Source organism: Neovison vison, chromosome 8, assembly GCF_020171115.1.
Source record: "Neovison vison isolate M4711 chromosome 8, ASM_NN_V1, whole genome shotgun sequence".
Taxonomy (NCBI): Eukaryota; Metazoa; Chordata; class Mammalia; order Carnivora; family Mustelidae; genus Neogale; species Neogale vison.
In genome coordinates, this window is record NC_058098.1 from 119436430 (window position 1) to 119450804 (window position 14375).

Here is a 14375-nt window from a genome sequence, read left to right on the forward strand (position 1 = left end):
GGGGTCCCTGGGGCGGCGGGAACGCGCCCCGCCCGAGCTCCCGGGGCCCGGCCCAGCGCCCCGCCGGGAGCAGCCGCCGAGGCGGGGTGGGGAGGAGAAATAATCCGCGCCGGGCAGAAGGGCTGCGAGCTGGGAAATTCAAGTCAAACCTGCAGTTAAAGTGCCAGACGCCGGCGTGCGATGCCGGGTCCCCGACCTTCCCCCGCCGACCTCTCCAGCCCCGGCCCGGGTGCCGCGAGGGGATGCTGCGGCTCGGCTCCTGCGCGGCCGGCCGGCTCGGGAGAGGCGGCGGCGTCGCCCGCCCCGCGGACAGCTCAGCACCCGCAGCCGCAGCCCGCAGCCCCAGGCGCCGGTTTAAATGCCAGCCGTGCAGGAAGCGGGCTCGCGGAGGAAGTCCCCGAGTACTGGCAAGGCCGGCCCGGCCCGTTGGACCCGGCGCCGGGAAGCTGAGCAGGGCGCCGCCATGTGTGTGGGCAGGCGCTGCGCTGGGGACCGGCGACCGCAGCCTGGGAGGGAGGGATGCTGAGTCCGTGGGAGCGCTCCGGTATTTCACTCCCGGCCTCTGGAGGTTTGGTTTGGGAACAGCGCCCTCTCAGGGACAGCTGTGAAGACGGAGCTGACCTACTCCGCCCTCTTGCTTTTAAATGGCTTTTCCTTTAAGTTACTGAGGCCAGTTCCTAAGGAAGACAGGTGCTCTAGCATCTGGGAACATTTTCCTCGGGGCATGGAGAGAAGAGTCCAATATCAGGACTCTCACAAAATGACAGAACTGTCACTACCCAAACTTTTTGCTTGATCTACGGTGAAGTCAAAACAATTCTCATTCATTCATTCATTCATTGGTCAATTCCATCCAATAGAAGAAAACAAAACAAGCAAACTCCCACAATGGTGAGTGGGTATTATGGGGCAGACACAATTATGGTGACTGTGGATACAAAGTAAATCACAAGGATGATGACACGTTCCTTCCAGAAGCTCTGTTCTGGGTGAGCCCTAGGGAGGAACCAAGAGAAGAGGGCCATCCGTGCACTGGGGAGGACAGAGAATGGGGAGGAGGAGGCATTCTTTTGGACTGTATAAGACTTCCCAGAAAGAATGACAATGTGCTGGATCTGAAATGATCACTTCTTAGAGAAGCAGAAGCAGGGAAGATGTTCCAGGTCGCGTACAGGGCATTTGCAAAGGCTTGGAAGATGGAAGAAGAGTAAACAGTTTCTATAGCTAGGGTATAGGGTTCGGGAGGATGCAAGGGAGTGAGCAAGGCCAGTGCAAAAGGCTTTGCTTGCCAGAGCAGGAGTCATGTAGGAAATAAGGAATCAATAGCACTAATTACTGGTAACTGCTGACATTAACCAAGCGCTCAGTAGATGCAGGAGGCTGGGCTAAGCTTTTGGGAAGCGTGTTCCTGTCACCCTTCACGACAGCTCTGAGGCAGATCATATTTTTCCCAGCGCAGCACCAAGGAGAACAAGGTGGGAACAGTTGGCCACATGTAGGTGGTGTCGTCCGTAGGGAATTTAAACACAATAATAATACCAACTCAAAGTCAATCTGCTTTATGTTAGCATTCTAAACTGTGCCTGTGATAAACTCCTCCCCACAAAGGTGGATGGCTCCTGTGTACCACCTTCCAGAGATGAGGACACAGGATGCACATGGTCCAGGCCGGACCCCTGATGCTGGGAGCAGACAGGGAGGGGCTGGAGAGGCAAAAGGGGCTGGCAGCCAAGAGAACGGTTAGGAAACTATTGAAACATTTACAAGACAGCGACGATTAGGATGGGGAAAAGGCGGTATTCAAGGCTTTTTATGGCATAGAACTGACAGATCTTGGTAAGCAATAAGAAAGAGGAAATGAAGGTTAGGCAGAGTCTGGAATAATTCTGAATTTTCTACTGCAGGAGACAAGATGGTTGGATATTGGTCCACCAGTCAGCGGAGTCAGGAAGAGGGCAAATTTAGCATTTAAAGATGATGTGTTCAATTCCTGGATTATATGGTATATATATATATTTAATTTTTCAAGGACCCACCATACCGTTTTCCACAGTGGCTGAACCAGTTTGCATTCCTACCAATGGTGCATGAGGGTTCCCTTTTTTCCACATCCTCACCAACACTTGTTATTTCTTGCCTTTTGATTCTACCCATTCTAACAGGTGTAAGGTAGTAGCTCATTGTGGTTTCGATTTGCGTTTCTCCATGATTAGTGATGTGGAGCAACTTTTCATGTGACTGTACTTCCCGTGGTGAGCTCTGAGTAATGTATCGAATTGTGGAATCATTATATTGTGCACCTGAAAATGCTATAGCCCTGGATATTAATTATACTTCCACAACAAAAGAATAACGATGAAAATAAATACAGACGATGTGTTCAGTCTGAAACGTGGTGGTGGAGAGAGCTGTGGGAGCTCCATGGGGTTAAATACAGGGATTTGGGTAGGGATTGTTGGACATGGTGCTGGCTAGAATCTCCATACTTAAACAGCTCAGAACTCTTGACTTCCTCTTTCAACCCCAGAACTGATTGCTTCTTTCTGAGCTCTTCACACTCCTGCTGCAGTAACCACTTGGATTAATATTCACCTTTGGTGTTGGGCGCCTGGGTGGCTCAGTTGGTTAAGCATCCAACTCTTGGTTTCAGCTCAGGTCATGATCTCAGGATCATGAGATCAAGCCCCGTGTCAGGCTCTGCACTGGGCGCGGTGCCTACTTAAGATTCTCTCTCCCTTTTCCTCGCCCCCTTCCCTACCACGCATGAGTGTAAGCACATTCTCTCTCTCGTTCAAAAAATATATATACATATTTCACCCTTGGTGTTTATGTTAACACCGGCGTCTGAGCACAAGAGGTAACATTTGAAATAACAGCTCACATGGCCTGGAAACGGAGCCATCAGAACAAACACCTGCCATCCCAGGATATTGGGCCTAAGACCCCATGTTGTGCTAGGGGTAGAGATACAAAAGAGAGGGAAAAGATATTACAGTACATAAAGCCAACAAAACGGCTTCCAAAATACATAATTAATGACTGTACATCTGTAAGAAAAAGGAAAACATTCCAATAGAAAAGCCAATAGAAAACAAATGCCAGAAGACACAAAAATTACTCCTACAAAAGTGTTGACATGAATATCCTGTAGACATCAGAAAAGATCGTAAACCTCAGTAGTAGTATCTGGAACTTGGGGAGGAACTTGTGGAAGTCTGGGTCTGTCTGTGGGGAGAGGCCAGGAAGGCCAGAGTGTCAAGGAAGAAATCAGGGGATTCCATTATGGAAATATGTTAATATTTTAGGAACGAGTACAGCTGTGGTATTGTGTATCACTGAATGTCAGCCCCGAGTGTCAAATTTATGGAATGCCTCTTGACACATATAACTCTGGCTCTCAGTCCTGAAGTGTTCTTTGGAAAGGAACCAAGTAATAGTTCAGCATTCCTACATACTAGCAATAGTTATAAAAAGGAGTTTTTTAAAGATATGGTTTACAAAAAACAAAAAACCTTAGGGATAAATCTAACAAAAGATGCTCAAGAAAATGATGAAATTTAATGGAAAGATGTTAAAGAAGTTCTCAGTCCGTGGGAGAGTCATACCATGTTTAATTATGGAGAGATTCTGGGTCTCAAAGATGAGAATTTTTTACAACATAATTGCTAGATTCAATAATTGATAAGATTTAAATTAAAATCTGAATAGGATTTTCCCTGGAAGTTAACAAGGCGATTCTAACAATACTCCAAGAATAGCTAAGATATTGAAGAAGAAGGAAGAGGAGGAGGGGGACCTGGGGGGAGGAAGAGAGGAAAGAAGGGGAGGGAGAAGGAGAAAACAGTAACACCAGTAGAAACAACTAGGTGAAGGGAGCTTGCCCTAAGGGGCGTCATTATCAAGTTGCAGTGGTTAAGATGGTGTGGTTTTGGTGCAGAGATAGACCAATAGAACAAAGACACCGTAAAAGAGCCAGCCAATGTGAAAACCCGATATACAGAAAAATTGCGATAGATATCCCGTAGATACGGCTACAAGGTCAGGAAGAATGCTTTTGGCAAAACACCGAAAGCGTAAACTGTAAATGAAAAGATTAATAAATTCGGCATTGGTAAGCGTAAGCATCAGTGCCCAACTGAATAGAAAAAGAGAGGGAAAAGATATTTATGATATGTAAGACCTTATTAGTAGTTAGAGAAGCGCCACGCACGCCACAATTTGATAACACTTGACACTCACTGATGTGGACAAAAAATAAAAAAAATGTTGGATGATACCAAGTGGTAGCAAGGACGTGGCACCATGGGTATTTTCACACCCTGTGTGATGTGTAGATTGGCATAAACACTCTGGGAAACCATTTGGCATTATCTGGCAAAGCGGGAAATGTGCACATCCTCCGCTCGGCGGCTCCCCGCCCAGGCGTGATCTAGAGAAACTCCACACACGCACTGGAGAGATCAGGACCAGAAGGTTCGTGCTGGCTGTCTGTGTGGGGCAGCCCAATGTTATAAACCACCAAATTTCCCCCCACCAAGAAGGTGGATAGAAACATTTTGCCGCCTTCCTATCATTAAATAAATTTCTTACACAATAAACTTCATATAATGAAATAAATATGATGCAAAAGAGAAAATGAAGGAAAGAGAGCAAGGGAGGACAAGACAGCGCTGAAGAAATGAAGCCAGCCGGGGGCTCTAACGTGCAGCCTGAGGCCGCTTCTCTCAAGTCTGAGATCTTGCAAAAACCACTTGCACTGTTCCTGGATGCGCTGAAGTTTTTAAAAGAGAAGTGAGGGAATGTAAGACAATCAGGAAAGCCGTGTCCTCTGGGGACAAGAAGGGGACATGGAACTGGAGAGAGGTTACACCAGGCTCCATCTATATTTATGATGTTTTATTTCTTAAGTGTGAAAATGGATACTTGGCTGTTCATTTATAATTCCCCCTATCCTTTGAAAAAAAAAATCTGGTCCTTTGATGCACGAAATTAGATTTTTTTTTTCATAATCTGTGGTTCAAGATGAACTCTTTGTATTTGACTCTTTTTTCTTTCTTTCTTTCTTTCTCCTTCTTCTTCTTCTTCTTCTTCTTCTTCTTCTTCTTTTTTTTTAAAAGATTTTATTTATTTAGTTGAGAGAGAGAGAGACAGTGAGAGAGAGCACTAGCGAGGAGAAGGTCAGAGAGCGAAGCAGACTCCCCATGGAGCTGGGAGCCCGATGCGGGACTCGATCCCGGGACTCCAGGATCACGCCCTGAGCCGAAGGCAGTCGTCCAACCAACTGAGCCACCCAGGCGTCCCTTCTTCTTTTTTTTTAAGTAGGCTCTGTGCCCAGTATGGACCCTGAGATCAAGACCTGAGCTGAGACCAAGAGTCCGACGCTTCACCAACTGAGACACCCAGGCGCCCCTGTGTCTGGCTTTTTCATCGTATTCTTTCTTTCTTTTTTCTTATCACAGTCTAAAATGAGGTAATGGTGAGCCCATCATCCAACCCAAGGAGTAGAAAAACAAGCAATCATTTCCATCCACCTATGCGTTCCTCCCCAATCCTCTCCCATCCCACCTGGAATTTATGGCGCTCGAATCCCTTGCTTTTTAAATTAATGTTAGCACATGTGTATGGAAGCCTGAGCAACATATCGTGGAGGCCCAGGGCTTCGGGACTTAACAAACAGTATACTGGCCGCACGCAGTCCCCAGGAACTCCGTTTTTCCTAGTCAGCGCTGTGTCAGCAGCATTGCTTTCCAGCCCTGTCCGGCCTCCAGGCGCCTCTCTCCCGCCGGGTGCCTTGCCCGAACCCAGCACCTGGTTCCCATGTTCTGGCTCCGTGCTGGCTCACGGAGGGTCCCAGTCAGATACCCCGCAACACAGAATCCCGGTCCTCCAACATCCTGGCTGGGTGAACTTGGGAAAGTGGCTTTACCCTCCGAGCCCCAGCTCCCTGGTCTCTGGATGGAGAGAGTATAACAGGATTGTTCGGCATGAAAGGAGACAACGGGTGTGCTTAGGGCTGTGTCTTGTCCACTGAGAGCACGTGGTGTAACCGTTCTACATCCGAGGATGTCTGTGACTTTCAGTCACCGTGTGTGTCCTGTCCTGTGCTCTGGAGCTATTTAGTAAGCGAGCACATAGGTCAGGGGTAGTTCTTTCAGTTTTTTTGTATCTAAACCGAAGATGGCTCACTGACTCAAAAGAATAGAATTTGTGGCATTTGCTATAGGCTCTTGGGAGTGACACTACGAAACAGGGGACTTTCTGTTCTCTTCCTCTTTCTCTGTCCTTCCTCACCAAGATCACCAAGGTCTGGCCAGAAGTAGAGGGAGAGAGATGGAAAAGGCAAAGGCAATTTGGAATAAAAGCTTGAGCCCTGGTTCAGGGAGGCTGGCAGAGTCAGGAGAGTTCACTGGGGGTCTCATGTGAACCCCTTCTGCAACCCCAGAACCCAGGCCCCTCTCAGCCTGGCCCCTGGGGAAACTATAGTTGACTCATTTTGTTGGCCTCCGTTGGAGAGGTAAGTGCATCGAGTCAGCCAATACCTATCATTGAGAAACAGTCTAAGCTATGTAACCATCTTATGATAACATCCTCATCTGTGACACCAGACCTCAGAATCTTTGCGGAGATAGAATAAAATAGCATAAGTTGGGGACCGAATACAGTGTTTATGCATTTACATCTAGCTAGCTAGCTAGCGGTGTAATTATAGGCTAGATCTGTAGCGCTCAGTAAATAGTAGCTCACTTCCCCCTGAATGAATGACAGTTCAATACACATAAGGACAGGGAAGTCTGGCATAAAAATAAAGAGATTAGCAAATTGTGCTCCAGAAGTGGATAAACAGGAAAAGGGGATGAAGAAACAGGGTCAGGCTAGGTTCCGTTGTCCTGTTGTCTAGGAACTGCTTTCCCCTGTCATGCCATTACTGCCACATCTATGTAGTTGCTGGGACATGTGTCTGTTTTGCATGCCAGCTCTCATGGGCAGGAACCTAGGTTCATTCCGTGGTGTACCAGGAGCAGAGCTAACCTAGAAAGTCCACCATCACAAAGAAGAAAGCCCCCACCATGGAGGCAATGGTGTAAGTCTGGTTTTATTAAAATGCCTGCTTGAGGAGCCCCCATGGCTCAGTTTTCTCTCTAAGACCCTCATCTCCCAAAGGCAAGACAAATGAAACTTGTAGGATGTGAGCTGTGATTGGAAAAACTCCCCACCATCACCTTCAGCCTCAGACTGATTCTGGGGAAGGGGAGGAAGTGCAGCAGGAGGGGGAATTACTGTTGCAACACAGGGTCCTCACAACAATCCTGATGCCAAGACAGGATGTTTCCTGGGGAGGGACACTCAAGCACAGAGACGCTGAAAGTTTTGCCCACTCAGACGTCTTCTACAGAGCTAGCTATCCTCCTACCTTCCTACTTTCCCCTCAATCCACAAAAGCTGTGAGGCACCTTACCAAAATCTCCAGAATTCTAAAAAAATGATTTAACCCTTGAGGCAGCAGGTAGGAGGGGAATGGGCAGGTAGGTGGCTGGTGCCGTGAGAATGTCGTTGGGAGCCCATGAGCTCACCCCAGGGCTCCTTGGACGTGAGCAGCACCAGTGGCTTCGGGCTTCTTGATCAAAGCAAAACAGAAGCAAGTTTTTGGTCCCCACCCAGATAGATCGAGCCTTTCCTGCCAGCAGTATTGGATTGCACCATTCTGCTAGACAACCTCAGTTGGGTGAGGAAAGTGACAAAACAGTGAAACTCCAAAAGCACAAGATCCCAGAACTGGAAGGAGCCTGGTGTGCTCACAGTGAGGAGTCCAGGCATCTTTCCCAGGTAGTGAGTTTTGTCGGTCTGCCCAGCAGGGGGAGCTACTGGAAGCTCCTGGAGGAGGAAGGCTGGGTTTTCATCTCTCAAAAACTAGCCATCAGGGAAATCCAAATCAAAACCACATTGAGATACCACCTTACACCAGTTAGAATGGCCAAAATTAACAGGACAGGAAACAACAAATGTTGGAGAGTACGTGGAGCAAGGAGAACCCTCTTTCACTGTTGGTGGGAACACAAGTTGGTGCAGCCACTTTGGAAAACAGTGTGGAGATTCCTCAAGAAATTAAAAATAAAGCTTCCCTATGGCCCTGCAATAGCACTACTGGGTATTTACCCCAAAGATACTGATGTAGTGAAAAGAAGGGCCATCTGTACCCCAATGTTCATAGCAGCAACGGCCACAGTCGCCAAACTGTGGAAAGAACCAAGATGCCCTTCAATAGACGAATGGATAAAGACAATGTGGTCCATATACACTGTGGAGTATTATGCCTCCATCAGAAAGGACGAATACCCAACTTTTGTAGCAACATGGATGGGACTGGAAGAGATTATGCTGAGTGAAATAAGTCAAGCAGAGAGAGTCAATTATCATATGGTTTCACTTATTTGTGGAGCATAACAAATAGCATGCAGGACATGGGGAGATGGAGAGGAGAAGTGAGTTGGGGGAAATTGAAGGGGGAGACAAACCATGAGAGACTGTGGACTCTGAGAAACAAACAGTTTTGGGGAGTGGGGGAATGGTCGCACGTTTGCATGGAGTCCTGGGTGTGGTGCATAAACAATGAAACTTGAATATTGAAAAACTAAAATAAAATTAAAAACAAAAACAAAAAACACTTGCCCAGAGGTACCTAGCTGGCTCAGTCCTTAGAGCCTGCAATGCTTGATCTCAGGGTTGTGAGTTCAAGCCCCATGTTGGGTAGAGACTAATTGAGAGTGGGGGGAAAAGACCCTATCTCATGGCTATGGCCTGCCGTGAACTTCACTCACAGCTGAAGTCGTTCTTGATGAGCAGAGACTGGAAATGTGAATTTTCTACAGCCAGCCAACGATTATAAGACAAGAAGGCCATGACCATCCCAAAAGGTGCATGGGCAGAGGGAACCTGATAAGGAAGAGGATTTTTTTTTTTTAAACACAAAAGCAGACAACAGTGGCAATTATAGCCTGCTCATGTCTTTAAAAGTCACTTAGTCAGCTGCTACCTCGTGCTTTGTCTCCATTCTAAAGTTGTATGTTTTTAAATTTTATTTAGTTTGGATTTTGTTTTCTGATTATAGATTTTTTTTTACATACTGAAATTTAACAGAAAAAGCTATTGATTTTATTCTTTATGATTCTTTCTCTTACTACACTAAACGTGGAATTCGTCTGCTCAGAAACTTGAGAATTTTTTTTTCTCGAAATTGTCCTGTAGTTGGACGTTTTTCTATGTAACTTTTTAATTCATCTTTATCTTTGTTGTTGTTATTGTTGCACAAAGTTATGGAATGACTCCAAATGCTTGAGCAGTTCTCCGGTAAATAATTTTCCAAACTCTTTTCCATGGCAAGTTTTCTTAAAGATAGATTAGTACAAATGATTGAAGAACCTAAAACCTATTTCAGAATTATATGTTCTGTTGCAGTAACTGATTTGTCTATTTTTAACAACATGCCATTAAAATCACTATGATTTTATGATACATTTTAATATCTGGTAAGAATATTCTCCCCCTCCCTTACTTACGTGATCTTTAAATTTCTTAGATCTTCTCTTTCCTCTGGCCTTCATTTTCTTCCCCCTCTCTCTTACTCTCTCTCTTTTGCGTAAAGCAACTAGGCTGTTGTCCCCAGGCAACCTCATACCATGAGTATTTTACATATCCTAGAAAGCTAGCCAACTGTTTAAGTTGGAATGAATGCTAATATTCAACTACATGGAAATTTCATTAATTGAATTAGTCAATGGTGGACATAGAAATCATTTGCAGAATTGCTGTCAACAGTAATAAAAGCTCTATTTCAAAGTTATCTGTTTTGTTTTAGTGATCATCGATGAAAGATGAGTATTTTTGTATATATGTCTTCATCCATGGTTTTATTTACTGAATATATTTTATATAAATGGAATTATTGGGAACATTATTAATGCTTTTGGTACTTATCACCAAATTGCTTTTTGAAAGAGTTACATCAATTTATATCCCTATCATAATGATACCAGAGTTCCTATGGTTTTTTTCCACCCTGTAACACTGCATGTAATTAATTAAAAGTATTCACCAATGTGGGAAGTGGGCAATGATATTTCATTTTTTAAAATTGTAGATGCATTATAACAAAAAAGCTTGAAATTTTTCTTGTTTATTAACCATGTGTATTTCTTCCATAATTGTCTATTTTTCTTTATCCTTCATTTTTCTAAAAACATTTAATGTTTTTCTCATTGTTTGGAAAAGAACTCCTTATTTACAATAAGGACATTAATCTCTCATGTGTTTCTTTATCTAGAGTAATTTTAAAGAAATTTTGTCAATTACCTTCTCTGTTCTCTTCACTCCTCTGCAAAATGGAAACATTAGTTTTATTTTGTTTTCATTAGAATCTCATGAAAGCCAGGGATTGATTTTAAGAGCTTGAACACTTTCTTGGTATTTACTCTTTCCATCCAAGATAGGGTGACTTCCCATTTACCCAAATATCTTCTCTATTTCTATAAACTGTTTGTAGTTTCCATCAAACAGGTCAAAATGCTTCCTTTAAGATTATTCTGTTAATTTATATTTTTATTGTTACTCTGGATGAGCTAATTCTATCATGGTAACTTCTGACTGCTTATTGTTACATATAGGAATGCCATTACTTTAAAAAAATTAGTCTTAAGTATAGTTGTTTTACTTAATACTCATTAATAAAATAATTTTAGTTTATTCTTAGGTTTTCTAGTTATATGAGGATCATGCAACTGTGTTCTTCCTCTTCATTAATGCTATTTTAGTTTATAATTATATTTCATATTTTGGATTTTCAGGACAATATTGAAAATTTAAAGAAAGAATATTCTTGTTTTGCTCCCAATTCCTAGATACCTATGTAGATTCTTCTTTCTATGCTCCCTTGGCTTGAGAGTTGTGACCTTTATCAAAACTTTTTTCTTTTTTGTCAGATAAAACATATTCTACTGAAACAGACCATCTAGAGGATAGCATCCTCTCAAATAGAATATACATGTATTTGTGTATATAGAGAATCCTACATACCTAGTTACATGTCCATGTTATGTAATCCGAGTGTTCTCGTTTAGAAGCCTGGGTAGCTTGTGGTGCATTAGTGGGAATGAGACCACAGGAGGACCTTGGGGAGTTATCTAGTGACAGCTACCAGAATACTGAAGCACTTCTCAGTATCTTCTTAAAGGATGGGATATCCTCTCCCAGGATGGGAGAGAATTCAGATGTTAAAGAGACACGAGATTTAATTTATGGAAAACCCAATGTGAGTCGACGCTGAGAGAGAGCTGCCAAAAATAACTATAAGGTTCTAACTGCCTGAAGACAAACATAGGAAATGATGACGGTCGGTGTTCGCCAAGAGCCTGACACATTGCAGGCACGAGGCTAGGTGTTTTCGCACAGATGACTCATGTCGTTTTCACGACGACAGTTCAAAGAATCAAGAGAGAAACTGAAACTTAGTCCCTAACATGCAGCAGAGCAGGGGATGTGCTAGAGTTTTTACAAAGTGTAGGGTCTCAAGCTGAAATAGTATACCCCAGATGTGGCCTGATGTGGCACGTCTAACAGTGAGGGAGGGAGTCCTTATATTGTATTGTGAAGCATTTAGGGATCTAAAAGTTTTAAAGCTATCCTTGAAGGACTATCACATGGGAGGGAAAACACTATGGATCTAGGGTGAGCCAAAAACAATCAGTCTACTACTGTGATACGACCCGCTTGCGGATTTCAATTACTGTCTGTCTGCAAGCGGATAATCGTGACCATTCCTCACTCCAGCCCAGGCATTCCCTGGATGTCCTGTAGAGGGCAGACACTCAGTCCCGGAGGTTAAGGGGGTCCTCAAAGACCTTTCTGTGAGCACTGAATCCAATCATATGGACTAATCATAATCATTACTTTAACAAAATGTTTTGAGTGCCGATTATGTCCTGGCCCCTGAACGAAATATGTTGTATTCATTGAACACAATATTGGTCAAATTCTCCCACTAATCTTCCCAGTATGTGTGATTACTATGTTGTAGAGGGTTAGAGTGAGACCCTCAGAGGTAAGTTAGTTCTCAAGCTATCCGCCTGAAACTGGTATCCGAAGGGGTTATGGGACTAATAAGCCCAGCTGTAACTTTTTACCCAGGACTTTCTCATTTGCCTTTAAGATTGCCTGACTGGGGCAGATTTGAGGCATTGCTTTTCTGTCTCTGCATTTGGCTGCCTCTCGAACAATCTCTTTCCTTTCTGCTGCTCCAGGTCCCAGTGATTGTTTCCGCCGTGTGTCCAACAGATGAACTTGGGTTCGGTTACACAAACTATAAATGGAGTCAGGTTCAAGCTTCCAGGTTCATCTGGCTCCAAAGGTAAGTAAGCTCTTTCTAGGACACAAATGTCACCGTTCCAGCGCGGCAGATCAAAGTGGAAGGCAACACACCCTGGGGAGACCCAGACATGAGGACCCTCTAGGCAACTGATGTTTTCATGGATGCTGCCTCGTTCCAGAAGCCTTTCAGAATGATGCTTTTCAGTGGGAGAAATGTTCATTTTGTTCATGTTTTGAAAGGCACACACAAACGCTTCCATGGAACCGTAGGAGGGCAACCTGTTTCAACACAAATCCCTGCCATGTTCCCATGGAAGACTTTCACCCACACAACTCCCTAAAAGCCATTGTTTTCTGGATGTAGAGAAAGCCCTTATTCTGAGGACACAAGGTTGAGGATGGCAAACAGACATACTTGCTAAGGTTAGGAATTGCATAGTCTGCAGTCTGCGTGCTAGAGACCCTGCTTTAGATAGTTACTTAGGACCAGACTCTCAGGAATGGGAGCAGCCATATTGGCAGCCCGGCCGGGATGCTGCTGACTTCGGGATGCTCTTCCCCTCCTTTCTTGGATCTTCTTTCTTGGGCGTTAGGCAACGGTCTTACTCATTTTTTGTGCCCCTGGGATTAGCCATGGTTTATTGACCATGGGGACTATCTCCCTAACAGAAACTTTGCCACCACCTCTTGGGAGGAAATATGGAAACTGTGCTGTTTTCCCCAGCAGTTACTTTTCTCTCTCATGAGCATCAAAATGGCAAACAAACTTTCTGCCAAGAAGGATAGGCTAGGTCATAAGTCAAAAGAAAAAAAAGAAAAAGCGACAAAACAAATATATAAGTAGAGATAAAATCGTAAGATGCTCAGGGGAAAAGGATGATGGGAACAAAGTCAGGGTCAGGGAGAAGAAGGGTTTGAAATTCATTCCATAGTTGTGTATTGATGTGGTCGAGTTTAATAATGCCAAGAACACCATTAAGTATTGAGGCAGAAAACAAGGTATACATAATGAGACACTGAAAGAAAAAAGTCTAGACAACATTTTTTTTTAAATTTTATTTATTTATTTGACAGAGATCACAATAGACAGAGAGAGAGGGAAGCAGGCTCCCTGCCAAGCAGGGAGTCTGATGCGGGACTCGATCCCAGGACCCTGAGATCATGACCTGAGCCGAAGGCAGCGGCTTAACCCACTGAGCCACCCAGGTGCCCCTAGACAACATTTTTATTTGTTAGGAAACCAGACTAAAAGCTAAAAAAAGAAATGAAAACAAATCATGCTGTAGACCTTTTTAAAATTTTCTGTCTTTGGGGCGCCTGGGTGGCTCAGTTATTTAAGTGTCTACCTTCAGCTCAGGTCATGATCCTGGGGTCCTGGGATTGAGCCTCATGTAGGGCCCACTGCTCTGCAGGGGACCTGCTTCTCCCTCTCCCTTGGCCTGCCTCTCCCCCTGCTTGTGCTCTCTCTCTCTCTCTGTCAAATAAATAAATAAATAAAATTTCCTGCCTTTGGACAGTCTTTCTTTGGAGGAGTAGTCAGTAGTTTCATAATTGTGTGATTTCTGGGTGGGCTAGGGAGGCCCATCATGTGAAAGGGATCTCCCTCAGTGGCTTATTGATAATAGATGAAGGTCTATGCTTCAAGGTCTGTACTGTGTGTTTATTTTTTAAAGATTTATTTATTGGAGAGAGAGGGAGAAAGCAATCGAGTATGGGGAGGGGAGGGGCAGAGGAATGGGAAAAGAGAGAGTCTTAAGCAGACTCTATTCGGAGCTCAGAGCCTGACATGGGGCTTGATCTTACAACCCTGAGATCACCTCTTGAGCCAAAGCCAAGAGTCAGGTGCTTAACTGACTGTGCCAGCTAGATGCCCCAATCAAGGTCTGTATTTTGTAATCGAATCATGGGCACTTGACAAATCAACGATTATTAGCCATCTTTTCATGAATTCGTTTATCAGATTCTTTCCAAAGGTCTTGGAAGAAATCACATGAAAAAGAAAGAGACAGGAGTGCTGG